The sequence below is a fragment of the Melospiza melodia genome, chromosome 21, assembly GCF_035770615.1.
Source record: "Melospiza melodia melodia isolate bMelMel2 chromosome 21, bMelMel2.pri, whole genome shotgun sequence".
Classification (NCBI taxonomy): domain Eukaryota; kingdom Metazoa; phylum Chordata; class Aves; order Passeriformes; family Passerellidae; genus Melospiza; species Melospiza melodia.
Genome location: NC_086214.1, coordinates 4,704,588 through 4,718,846, shown reverse-complemented (window position 1 = coordinate 4,718,846; position 14,259 = coordinate 4,704,588). Strand labels below are relative to the sequence as shown.

The 14,259-nt window shown below is 43.4% G+C and overlaps 1 protein-coding gene across 1 annotated transcript in view; it reads left to right on the top strand.

Annotated features, from left to right (window-relative positions):
• AUTS2 (activator of transcription and developmental regulator AUTS2) overlaps positions 1 to 14,259 on the top strand; it is an 815,029-nt gene that overhangs the window by 574,592 nt on the left and 226,178 nt on the right. The window lies entirely within an intron of this gene.

Here is a 14,259-nt window from a genome sequence, read left to right as displayed (position 1 = left end):
ACTTGACTGATTTAGGTAGTAATAAATGCTCTGATAAACCAAAGAGGAACTTGGGAAGGGCCTGCTGAAACCACGTCAGTGCATGGCTCTGGATAAATGCAGAGTTTGCTGGTGATGAACTTCAGGAGCTGATTCCTCCTGCCCTGTAGAGCTGGAATGTCCCTGCTGAAAGCACAGAGCATCCTGCTCAGCTGGGCAGAGCTGCTCCCTGTCCTGCTCACCCCAAGGCATGGGTAGGACACAGCAAATTGTCCTTTCCAGGGGAGCAGGAAAAACCCAGAACAACCCCCACCACTAACTGTGCTGGAAAATAGAATGGCAAAGCAGGCAGCAGCTTTGCACAGGGCTGTGTTCTCTCCATTCTGCAAAAGCTTTGTCATAAATGGATTAAATGGTGGTGAAATTGCTTTATGCCATCTTAGATACAAATGTAACATATATTTCATTTTTAAACAGGTGCAATTCACTCTCGTGTGAGCATTTGCATCAGTTTGGGATTTTTTTAGTAGGGTGCTTGGAAACAAAACTGTATTTGGGATATTTTTTCCTCACCCCTGGGAGGAATGAGGGAAGGAAGAGTTTGGTAGCATTTCAAGGGGGAAACATCCCCCAGGATGGTGCCAGGCTGTGGCACAGAGACAGCTGGGAACCAGCTACAATTATACCACCAGAGCCCTGCAGTGCTACAGTAATATCTCTGCTCTTCTTATGGTTTAAAACTCTGCCAGGGCTTCCCTTTGGTGTTTATGCACTGCTGGAGTATAAATAATAAATTAAAATTTTCCTAGTCTGAAAAACTTTAGTCATAAAGGGAACTCTGAGCATTTATTGAGCTGTTGAAAGAAGGGCCTGCCATCAGAGTTGGGGTTTTTTCATCCTATTCCTCACACTCTCAACCATAAGTGCAGAAGAAATGCACTACCCAACTCCCCCAGTTCAGAAGGGAGAAGCCAGGTGAAGGTTCAATACAGGAAAATGCGAGTTCAGACACAGAAATGAAATTAAGTGTCAACAAAAAACATCCCACAAAGCTTCGCACACTCAGATTGTGAATATCTTCCTGTTGTAGTTACTCAAGTCTCTTATTTTATGTAGTATTGGTATTTCCCATGCCATAGCAGAGTGTATGGTATTTCCCATTATGGAATGGGAAATACCATAAATAACTCTGCTATGCATGTGTCACATTTAACTTATTCTCTAGGTATCAGAGAATTTCAGGTATTGGAGGAACTGAACTCCTAATAAAACTGTAACAATAATTTAAAAAAAAACCCAACCCAGACAGGCCTTCATTAACCCCCAGCGAGAAACTATCGTTTATATGAAGACTGACAATTATATTGTATAAGATTGATGACTTATATCATTTATATAGGAAGATTGGGGGTGGTTTTTAGATAAAACTTCAAAATGTAAAGTGTGTCAACTCCAGTCTAGTAAGGAGAAGAAAGAAGTTGGTGTGTGGCCTTATGTTGTGTGAGACATTGATGTTTCTCCCAGTCAGGGAACAGCATGGAACCACTGGGGGGTTCCTGAGGGCTGGGAGGCCCTGAGGGTCCTGAAGGCTCAAAATGGGCTTTATGGGGGAGCTCTGGGGGCTGGTGGGGGATCCTGCCCTGCCCAGATCAGATCTCTGGGCTCTGGGGCACAGCTTGGGCTGGCACGTGAGGGCTGAGGAGCTGCCAGGCCGCTCAGCCTCTCAGTGCTCCAGGAAGGGCAGAGCATTGCTCACAATGGTTTCCCTCAAAAGGAAGGAGCTGCAAACTCCTCAGATGGTGGCTACCAACCACCACGTTTGGCAAACAGGGGAAACAGTGCCTGAGAACCCAATTTCCATCAATTACTTCAGGTCGTGGGATACTGCTGTCTTACTGTTTGGCACATATTTATTTTGGCTAAGGGTAGGATTAGAGCCACCATTCCTCAGTATTATTCCAAAAACTATTTCTGCAAAGCTGGGATGTTTCCCACCAGGGCGATTTACCCTGCATATTTGTACAGGTGTTGTCTTTTTAACTCTGCAGAACGCAGCACCCTCACCTTGCCCCAGGGGTGAAAGATCACCGGGCTCCCCATGCTAGCCAGGCTCGGGAACTGTTCCTGGCTGTTTAAGGCCCATTAGGAGGGAAGATAAGGCTCCTTTTTATTCATTTGCCGTGCCACGCAGAGGCCCCCGCGGTTAGAGTGGCAATAAAGCGTGTTTGCTGTGAAGGATGCGGCGTTTGCAGGTGGGGCCGCTCCGGGCCGGTCCCGTCCTTTGTCACTTTGTCACCGCTGTCACTGGCACAGGGACCCTGTGCTCCTGCCCTCTCCCCTCCCCCAGCCCCGCTCCCCTTCCCTTTTTCTTTTTTTTTTTTTTTTTTTTTTTCCTTTGGTACCCATTTCGTGTAGAAAATTTGTATTTACTTTGGGAGTGTAATTTGTTCCTCCTGGATAATGTGACCCTTAGCGGAGCTGGATCATGGGTTAGTTGAAGTGATATTTTCCGCTAATGGTAGTCGTACATCATTGCTGTCAGCTCGGGTTAGGAGGCAAGCACATTACAGCTCCATTTTACCTCTGCAGGCATCTGGGATTATTTGCCATAACTGAGTATGACATGACCACACTACAGAGTGCATTAAAATTTTACTAGCTGCTCAGGCAAGTTCCTTGGCTCCAGCCTGCCTGCAGGCAGCCGCGGTGACGGATACCCCGGAGCTCCTGCCTTGCTGCACCAAGGATACTCAATGTCAAGGGCCCAAAGAGGTTCTGCCCTCCCCAGGGCCCGAGCCCAGCTCCTGGCAGTGAGTAAACAATGCAGAGCTGGGGCAGGGCAGGCAGGTTGGCACAGATGCCCCTCTGAGGGTCCCTGATGCGCTGGAAGCCCCAGCGCTGTCACATCAGTGTCTTGAGACACTGCTCAGCCACCAGGGCTTATAAAGTGTCATTTGCAGGCTGTCTTGTGAGGATAAAAATAAAACCATTGTATGAATATTCAAACTGATAGCAAAAAGCATCCAGGGCTGTGGAATGGTATGTGTTAAATGTGTAACAGGCATGGAGCATGGTGCATAGCCAGTATGGAACATGCAAATGCAGCAAATGCTGGTGTTATGAGTGTATGCTCGTGTTGCACTCAATTTTGTGATCTGTGCATATGTGCAGAGTCATATTTACACCTGTAGCAGCACACACCTGTGCCCAGTATTTTAATTTTTTATCATTTTTATATAAGCAATCACTGGATTCAAACAGGACTTGAGAATACCAGCCATAGCTTATCTGCATGTGCATTATTTTGCAGCGTGTGTTTTCATGTGTACAGATGCCTGCTATGAAAATCATAGACATTGCTTTCATCGAACATATCTGTTTATATAGATGTACATTATTTGCAATGTGTCTGTTTGTATATATTGACATTCCAAATTAGAGGTATAGCTATACAGAGAAATGTGTGCTGAGGAAACTTGGGGGAGAGGTTAAATTGAACATAGTAGTGGTTTTAAATGCTTCTTGAAAAAGCATAATATATACCCCATGATAATTTTATTGCAGCCTCCTGGTGGTTTTATAAATATCTACAACACACGTCTGTGCTGCCCACAAGCTCTCCTCCCTACAGCAGCACTAATATCTATAATAATTTCAGGCAAAAGGTACATAGTTATAGAGGGTGTTTCTGTAAGGTAAGCAGGGATTCTGTGTGTTTGAAATCCTCCAAGTTGGTCTCTCTGTCCTCATTGTGTTGTTCTGTGAATTAGCAGATGGAGGAAGAATGGAAAAACCCCAGTTTGGTTTGTTTAGCTTTTCTGTTTTCTCTTTTGAAGTGTTTAATTGCATTTGTATTCACTGTGAGATGAGAAGAGGGATGGGGCGGGCAGAAGATTGTCTGGGCTCACAGAGTCATGGAATGGATTGTGTTGGAAGGGACCTTAAAGATCACCCCATTCTACCTCCAGAGTGCCCTGAATCCCCACCTTTCCCTGTCCAACCCTCCCATCCCAGGTGCCCTCCACCTTTTCTGAAGTGTCCAAGGCCAGGTTGGACAGGGCTTTGAGCACCCTGGAACAGTGGGAGGTGTCCCTGCCCATGGCATGGGGGGAATGGGATGGGCTTTAAGGTCACTTCCAGCCCAAACCATTCTATTTCTGTGATCTAGAGCCAAGTTTCAGGATGTGGTACTGATTTGCAGTTTTTTTTGGTATAACACATTCCTGGCAATAAATATTCCCATCCTAATTGCAGCACTCGGAGCCAAACTTTATTATATGCCCAAGAGTTTTACCTGTGCCTGGATTGTAGGATTTGATTCTCAGTAGGGGAGGAGAGAAGAAGAGATTAAAGATTAAAGCTGGTGATGTGCTCAGTGCTGTACAAGAAACAGAAGAGACACTTTCAGACATCTCTAAGGATAACATGCAAATTCCTAAAGCCTTCCCAGCAGCTTAGATCACAGTAAGAAAGACATTCCAAATGATAGATAGTTTTGCTTGTTCACTTTATAGTGTTACATCTCCTTTTTTATGTGTAGCAAAACTTTTATCAAAGTCCCTCCATGAAGGGTGTACGTGGGAATGCCAGGCAAGATTTCACTTTCAGGTGCCACTGGCACAGAGTGAGTGAAATCACGGAGTGGTTTTCTGATCTTGCACGTAGCAAGTTGTGATTTCAGGCTCAGGGAAGATGTGTGTCTGTGTCTGCACACAGTGCATGTGCCCACATGCTCTCTCTGTCCTGAAAGATGAGAATTTTAAACTCAATTTAGAATGTTTGAACCGATCTCTGAGTAGGCTGAAAAGTTTTGTCTGTTATTTCACACAAGTCTGTACACAATTCACACAGAAGTAAGATGAGATGTCCTGAAAGGAAATCTGTGTCCTGAAAGGTGCTGGCTCAATTCTTGTGGTCAGCACAGCCCCATGGAGTTGCTGTTGGTTAGATTGGAGATTTGGAGTTCTTACTGGTATTGATGAGTGGACACGTGTGATCTGTGTGTGTGGAGACAGACAGAAATTCAGTCTGTGGATCTTGGAGTCTGGCCATGGCCAAACATATCTAGGTTATACAAAGTGTTCTTTAAGGATTATATGTTATTCAAGCATAATATTCATATACACTTTATACTCTTGAATAACATCTGTTTTTCATTACAAATCAGGTTTTATAATCATGTATGAGGCATGCTCCCCATTCCTGAATGTCTGTTCTCACTTTTCCTTGAAAAGGAAAAGGCTTGGGATTGAGAGCTGAGAAGGTGAGACATTTCTTTGGAAGTTTCTTTAGAAAGAGAAGGGAAAAAAATACATACAGAACAAAGTTATGGCAGTTATTTAATGGTTTTAATAGTCTTGGAGGCCACAACACATGTAACCATCTCAGGTTTCTCACAAACATATCCAAGGACAGGCTGAAAACAAGGAGACAGGAAATTAAATGCATGCACTGATGAATTGAGAAGGATTCCAGCAAGGACCGTGCTGCTTCTCTAAATACTTCTCTCCATGTGGCTCAGGGAGGGCACTGTGGACCTGGAAGTGGTATAACACAGCTACCATGTCTCTTGGATTCCACAAATTCCCCAAGCAGGGCAGAAGTGAGGAGAAAAACACGTGGTTTGAATTAGAGTTGGGCCTGCAGGTACCAGAAGAGCAAAGATCATTCTGGGCTTTCATCTTCCCCTAATCCAGGGCAGCTTTGGCAAAACCTCTCCCTCCCTCCTCCCTTGGGGCCCTGCCAGCCAAGGAGAGCTTTGTCCCAAAGGCTCTGCTGCTCTGTCACCCTCCAGTGAGCCCCTGGGTTCTCTGGTGGAAGGAGATGGCTCTGAGATGGCAGAGATGTTCTGGGTCAGGGGGTGGAAGTTTCTAGAAACCAGCTCCTGGCTGGTGTAGGTGGGGAGCTTCATGAATGTGCTGGAAGCATCTCAGAAAGCACCACACAGGAAAACAGGAAAGTCTCCAAACAAGTTTATCTGACACTGGCAGGTTCTGCCAGGCTCCCAGTGTGGGCACACTCTGATGTGGCCACTGGTCTGCACACTGGGAGCTACTGGGGAGCTGGACTGGGCAGGAATAGTCTTTGCTTTGGAAATGAGGGTCAGCCTGTGGGCACTGACTCCTCCAGGCCTTTTGGTGACCTCTCTAAAAGTCTGGAATCACTTGCAGGCATTACAAAGATGCCTGGTTTGTAATTTTCTTTTAGTAGGAAACACCAAGAAGGTCTTTTTGTATTTAAAAATTGCCTGGGCTTTGTAATTCATGCTGATCTCTCTCCTGAAAATGCACCACTGAATTTCTGGGCTTTGCAGGCTGCCTCAACATCCTATTGCAGCTGACTCTGGACAGGCAGGCAATATTAAACAAGGTTGTTCATTCATAACAAAAGCATCCTAATTGAGTTACATTATTACATTAACTGTAGCAATCAGATTGAACCAAATCACTGAGCGATAATGTCATTTTCCAGGGTATCATTTGTAGGAACCAGTTGTCCTGTAAGATGCAATAACTCACTTAATCCTGTGGAGTTTATGGTGACTTATGTATCATATCAAATTCCTTACTTTCAGGGAAAAACTGAGCAGTTAATGCATGGCTGTGAATGTGCAAGTGATGAATTTATAGAGAAACATTTAGCAGATCCTAGACAAACTGAGGAATGAGTGATAGTCTATAATAATCTCAGAGAAAGGGGCTGTTCTAGGAACGGGTAAGACATGAAACATTTTCAAACTGTGAACTTCTGCCAACACATGGGTGGCACAGTTTGTTTCAGGGGCTGATAGATGGCTGCTTTATTGGCTCTGAGCTGCCCATGGAGCACAGATCCTCAGCCAGAGACAGGGAAGGAGGATAGAGGTGAATTTTGCACTGTGCATGCCAAATGTTTACAAGTAACCTCATTTAGAAAACTTGGTTTCTGATGGCATTTTTATGTGCTGCCAGGACACTGCTGGGGATTCCTGTTAATGCACTTGGAGATTTTTTGGTTGGTTGGTTCTGCAAAATCATGAGGAGAGGAGAGGAGAGGAGAGGAGAGGAGAGGAGAGGAGAGGAGAGGAGAGGAGAGGAGAGGAGAGGAGAGGAGAGGAGAGGAGAGGAGAGGAGAGGAGAGGAGAGGAGAGGAGAGGAGAGGAGAGGAGAGGAGAGGAGAGGAGAGGAGAGGAGAGGAGAGGAGAGGAGAGGAGAGGAGAGGAGAGGAGAGGAGAGGAGAGGAGAGGAGAGGAGAGGAGAGGAGAGGAGAGGAGTGTCAGACTGTTCAGAACAGAGGGATGGGGTGTGGGACAGGCCAGGGTCAGCCCCACTGAGGTCCCCAAGGGGGGCACTCTGATGGCAGCACTGGAGCCATCCAGCCTTCCAGCTCATCTCCTCCTGTGCCCTGCTTTGTTCCTGGCCTGCAGGATTATATTATATATCATATATCATATATCATATATCATATATCATATATCATATATCATATATCATATATCATATATCATATATCATATATTATATATTATATATTATATATATTATATATATTATATATTATATATTATATGTTATATGTTATATGTTATATATTATAATATATAATATTATAATATTATATGTAATATTATAATATTATAATACTATAATATTATAATATATGTAATATTATATGTTACATATATAACATATAACATATAATATTATAACATATATAATGGTATATATTATATATTATAATATTATAATATTATAAATTAAATTCAATTTTGTTTTAAATAAATTTTATTCATTTATTTTTAAACCATATCTATTGAATTTTAATATACTTATTATAAATCTTATTTTTTTATTTATAAAATAAATTAATATTTCTGTAAATAAACCCTTCCAGCCCTGTGCAGTGCAGCCCCTGTCATGGTTACACTCCCAGGGTGACTTTGCTGCTGGTGCCAGTGCCCACAGCAGGGCAGGAGGGCTGCTGAGGGGGGCAGTGTTAGGGGCACTACAAGGATGGGCAGTTGTATTGAATATGGCAGAAATCCACAGCATCTTGAAATGCCAGGAGAATACAAAAATGCTGGAAGATGGTAGTTATGATGTTAGTGTGTCCTCAGAAATGCAATGGAAGAGCAGCTCCACCAGACTCCTGCAGGATCACCAAGGAGCTTCTGTTTCTCTCTCCTGGTCCAAGAACAAGAGCAGCTCTGACCTTACTCCTTGCATGGTCTTTGTCTGTGGCTCCATTTCAGTGTAAATATAAGGTTCAAGACAGGAGACATTTGGTAATAGAAGCCTGAAATCCAAGTAATATTCTACTGTTTTTGTACTGCTGTTTCTTGGAGCAGCCCTCAGAAACCCCATCCACACTGGGTTCCTTTGGACCTAGGCACAGGGCAGACAGACAGACAGAAGCCATCCTTACTCCCAAATCTTTTGGTATAAATTAATGATATTGTATGACAGTAAGGGGGCATTAAATACAAGTAAAGGTAAACTTTGAATGGGGAATGGTTCAGGTTGGAAAGGACATTAAAGATCATCTTATTCCTCATGAATAAATAAATAATTTATGTCAGGAAGTACAGGTCTCCCAGATTCCATGTCCAGCATTCAGAGTCTTGGTTTGGTTTATTTCTGGTTTGGTTTTGTTTTATTTCTTAGTTTAGTGGCTGCTGTTGGTGCTTTGTGTTTTGCTTTTGAAGCAGGGCTGCCCAAGTGCCAAGGGGACAGGACATGTGGGGGTCAGGGTGTTCTCCAGGACATTCTGGAGCCCAGCAGTGCTCCCTGGGGTCAGAGATCTCCAGGATCCTCTGATGCTGCTTGTTTTCATCCCAGCCACATTCCCTGGGGCAGAAGGCTGCCCTGTGGCAGGTTTGCTCACAGAGCATCTCCCAGGGCTGCTGGGCTGCAGGGGCCCCTGCCCTGCCCACAGCTCTGACCAGCTTCTGTAGGACTGCTGCCTTTTAGGATTCACCCCCTTAAAACCCACTGTGGGATGCCTGAAGCTGTGACTCTTGGCCCAGAATGTGATTTCTGGGGGTCCTGGGGCAGGAAAATGAGAGGTGGGCACTTGGCACTGTGCATTCCTGGGGTTTTAGCTGATGTAACAACTGGGGCACTTTGTGTGTTTCTTTTCTGCGCCTGATTGATATGTATGGTTACAAAAAACTTATTTAAATTAATGATTGTCTTTAAGTAATTTAATGCTTGTTTTTGTTAATGGGAAACCTGACTAAAGAGCTTTCAGTGAGCTGCTGTAGCAAATCATTACACACTCCCTGCTACTTCCTGTGGTCACATTAATCAGAATGGACTCATTGGCTGCTAATGCAGATGCTGCATGTAACTCTGCATAAATTTCATTGTAATTTACCAATAATGAGTGTCCACTTATTCTAAAGTGCTAATGACACAAAAAATGAATTCCATTTGGTGTAGGGGTCACCCTACTTTACAGACACTGAGGAAAACAGAATGGTTTGGATGGAAGGGACCTTAAAGACTCTCAATTCCAGCTGGTGCTTCACAGCTCAAAATGGCCACAGCACTCCAGGGACACAAGCCCAGCAGCATTTCTGCAGATACTTCTTAAAACACAGGTGGTGTAGGGACTGGTTTCCCTTCTAGATTTAGGGACAAAGGCTGTGTGTCATTTTGGGCTGGGCTGTGGGGTGGATTGCATCACTGGAAATGCAGGAAAGCTGATGCTTTGGACTGCTGGGACAGGGAGAAAAATCAGAGTGACTCCATGAAATAGGCTGAGGGGGCTGAGCTGAGCAGTGTTATGTGGTTTTCCAGCAGGAATAAAGGACTGAAGCTGAAAATGCTCTTTACTCTGCCCTATGTCAGAGGGGAATGGCACATTTCTCTGGAAGTTCATTCTTATTCATAAGACTATTTTCTCTACATAAATTCACTAAGCTTTAGTCAAAACTTCCCATAACCATATTGCTCAATATATAATCTGTTTACCACAATATTTTCCATGCCAGCTAAATACATTAAAAATAATACATAGAAAATTACTAGATGAACAGGAACCAAGTCACACTTAAGTGATGTGTTAAGGATGTTTTGTGAGCAAACAAGTCCTAGAACCAAAGCACCCCCTGTATAACATGCACTTCAAAATGAAGCTTTTCTGCTGGAAACATGAAGCTGTGGGCTGCAGAGAATAACAAGCTGGAGCTGGAAGTGGACAAGAGTAAACGCTTCGATTCACATTGAAATGATTTCTCCTGCCTAGTATAATTTAACCTGCCCACACTGCTAAACTTCTGTATTACACAGTCCTGTCAGCCTGTCAGCAGGAATGATAAGCCTCCTGGAAGCCTCAGCCTGTTACACAGGGAGAACATTCCAGCCTGCATTTCCTTGCACATTTTTAAGACTTTTAGCTTGGTCTCTCAAGTATAAAGAATACCCTACTTCATGACCCCAGCCTCTTGTTAGTTGATAGATGAAATCTTTTCTTAAGCTGAGTCCCTTGTCTATTATGTTTGCAGAATTCAAGGTTTCTCTTTAAGCTTCCTGGCTTACTGCCAGAAGTCCATGGCTTTGTTACCCAAAGAAATTGCCTTTTTATTAACAGGAAGAGGATCTCTGCAATGGCAAAGGTGTCAATCTGCTTCCAGGTGAGGGAGAACAATTTTAAAAGTGTGATCTCATACTTTTGCTACTGCCAATAACTACAAAAGAAAAAATAGCAAAGAATTGTTGTAGTGGTTGGGGCTTTTTTGTTTGACCGTTTTTTTTTTTTTTTATTTGAAAAGCTGGGATATAACATAAAAGCAAAATACAAACTGTAGTAATTTCTGTGTTTAATCTCAAATTACTCATCAGTATAAACTGTAGTCTGTATACCCAGGAAAATGCACATCAAGTAAGCTGGGCTTTGGCTTCTCATCTCAAGAACTTGTGCTGTAAAACAAAGAAAGTCCTTTCACATGTACCTGTCAGTAAATTGTGTTCTGGAGCAGCTGAGCAGGGATGGCTGCGTCAGGAGGAATATTCCCTGTTCCAGGTTGGAACTTGGCCACTGCAACAGCTCAGCTGCTCAGGATTGTGCATCACCACTGATTTCTCTCTGTCAGTTTTACCTCTGCCACCCAAGGGAAGGAAATCAATCAAGTGAGGCTTCCTAGGGATTCTCATTTAAGAGCCTCAGGGCTTTTGCATGTGACTGCTCACTCAGGACCCAGCAGCAGAGAAAGATTCCAGGCCACAGCTAATCAGACAAGTGATTCCACTTACCTGAAGTATCAGAACTAGTTAGGAAGAGATCCCTCTGGCAGGAGGCATTCGTGCTTATCTGTAGATGTTGTTAAAGCCCTTTTTTCTCTTTAGACTATGACCAGCTACTGCACTTTTCTGAATTTCAGTAAAGGTGGAGAATAATTGAGAGGGGTGGAAATAATTAATTTCAGCACCAATTGAGAACCAGTTGCAGTGACAGATACCTTATTTCACCTTTTTGCAGGAATCAGTGTGTAAGAAAACTCCTAAGCACATTTTCACAAGTGCAGAAACATTAATTCACATTTTTAAGAGACTGAGAGGCAGAAGGCCCCAGAATATGCTGAGCAATAAACCACCACAGGGTTATTTAACTGATTGCTGCCTACAGGACTTGGATAAATTTCTAAAGACATGAAGAACAATGAAACAGTGAAGCAGGAAAAAGGGAATTCAAGATAAAGCACATTTTGAAGAGCTCTTTAATTAGTTACTTTAATTAGTTACAGATTCATATTCTAGTGTGTGTGATTTCCCACCACCATAAAAGCATAATGAAAGATTCCCATGTAAAATGCTCCTTCCCCCACTGTGGAGTGTCTTGCTTTAAAATCCACACTGAGAACCATCACATTCCCTTCTTTCTTTTGCTAATATTGACCTTGTAAGGGGCTAGACTTGCAGCTGTTATAAATCAGTCCAACACTGATTGCTACTGAGCTTTCTTGATTTGCATCAGCTGAGGCTCCAGCCTGAGTGCATCCTCTGAGCATGAAATGAAGACAGAAGTCAGTGCTAAATGAAGTTGACCCTTTCCTTTAATTTGCAGTCAGTGAAGGGGCTCCTGAAGTTTGAATTGCCAGGGCTGGGTCATTTGTGTCCCTTGGACAGTCACAGTTCAGGTCACACTGCCTGGCAGAGGCCTGATTGAAAACCTGAGCATGTTTGTTCTTGCCCCATTTTTATATCTGGGATAAAGAATTATCTCAGTGCCCTTGCTCAGGTGTCAGGAGAGTTAACAGGGAAGAGGCTGTGATGGGCAGGGAAGTAAAACCTGCAATCCATCTCATGAACTGCACTTCTCCCTGGCACAGCAAATCTCCCCTGCTCTTGCTCCTAACAAATCCAGCATCTTTTTTACCTCTTTTGCACATTCTAACATGAATCACTTGTAGTTTAAAAGTCTAAAAGAAGGTGATGGCAGTGTAACCACTGTGGTCTGCCATAAGAAGGGTTATGCTATGGCAAATTCATCTGCAGGGGGGGTTGTGTGTCTCTTTTAATATTCAGTAGCCAGGCAGATCTCATCTGATGTTCTCTCAGAGATGTGGGATCCTTTGTGGGTTTGTTACCTTATGTTAAGCATTTCCCAGGAGTGTTGAAGTGCTTAATGCTGAGATATCTTTGTGGTTTTCAGCTCAGAGTTCTGATTGTGAAGACGTGAAGGGAAGAAATGATTGGGAGGATTTGTCACCTGGTTTCATTTGAACAATTGCTTTTCCCCTTGGTCAGATGTGGGACAGAACAGGAATCACCTAAATGTAGATAGATTGCAGTAACATATGACAGTTCTTTATTGGTTTCCATTACCTATGCTGCTCATTTCCCCAGAGGAAAGGGCAGCTAATACTGTATATTTTTTAACATAAACCAAAGGGAAGGATAAGCCAGTGCATATGAAACCATGGCTCTTTATTCTCCATATGCACTGAATTGAATTGCAATTTCCTCCTTTCATTTTCTGCTGGCTCTCTGTATGTCAGAGCAGCCAGGTTTGTTTGTAGTCCTTCCCCAGCAGATGATCACTGAAGGCCCACAGGTAATGAGTGGACACACGTGGAGCAGTGGCAGGGTTTTCAGGCACAGCTCTGCTAATGAATTGATGGTGCTATAAAAAGGCTGGGGGCAGCCAGGCCCCCTCTGGGCAGGAAAACTTTTGCATGCTCCCATTTCAGTTTATTGCAAACCCTTTCTGTCTCAGTTGTAGGTATTTCACACCTTTATTTAGATATTTCTTTCAGCCTTCTCATTGTGTCCATATATAAATTCAAGATCTGTGTATCTGAGGAGCTCACAGTCAGTGCTTTCCCTTTGCAGGCACCAAAATTGGGCTTCTCCCTTCTGCACATCATTACCAGGTGGGGAAAGCAGCATTTGGGAAAGGTTTTCAGAGGTGCCAGAAAGAACATGAGGTCTCAGTGAAGGAGGGGCAAATCTGTGTCCCATTTTCTGCTTTTCTGTCTCTCTCCTTCTCTCCCTGTTAACAGGTTTTCTAGCTGTTTCTTTGAATAAAAAATTAATAATGGCAAAAGCTTGTAGGTGGTCCCTGGGGTAGAATAGTGGCTAAGGATGTAAAAGAATGATTTGAACAAACAGTCTCAGGAGGATAAATGAAGTGCTACGAGTTCTGTAAGTAAAGGGAAAATATATATAACTGAAAATATTTGCCTAGTTAAGCAACTTCTATAATAAAACTTTAGCCACAGCATTAGCAGCTTGAAATGGATTTTTAAGCCCAGACAATCTAGGAGACTATATTTAATTTTCTTAATAGACATACAATGTTGAGATGTCCAGATCATATGAATTCTGAAGGACAAGGGTTTTAGATGGCATTTGGATGCCTGGAGATATAAATAAGTTTCCTATGGGACTTTTAGAAGGGCATAAGCAAATCAGGCAGCCCAGCTGGTTTTGATTTTAATGGAGCTGCACACCCAACATGCTTTTTGTGCCTCCTCCTTCCTGCAGGGATTTACCTTCTCTAGCACAAGGCAGTTGAAAGTGATACTTGGAAGTCCAAATGACTTTGCTTATAGCAAATGTACCCCTGATCTCCTCAGAGCTGTGCTGACAACCTGGAAATTGGAAGCACAAGTCCAGTTCTCTGCCATGGGGCATGGGTGGCCAAGCTGTGCCAGCCCTGCCAGCCATTCCCTGCTCCAGCCTCTGGAACACAGTCCCTGCAGCTCAACCAGCACAGCCTGGGCTGGCTGGCATTGAACAGACATTAAATAAGAAACTACTTGTATTTTCCTAGACTGCTATGTGTTATGCATTGCTG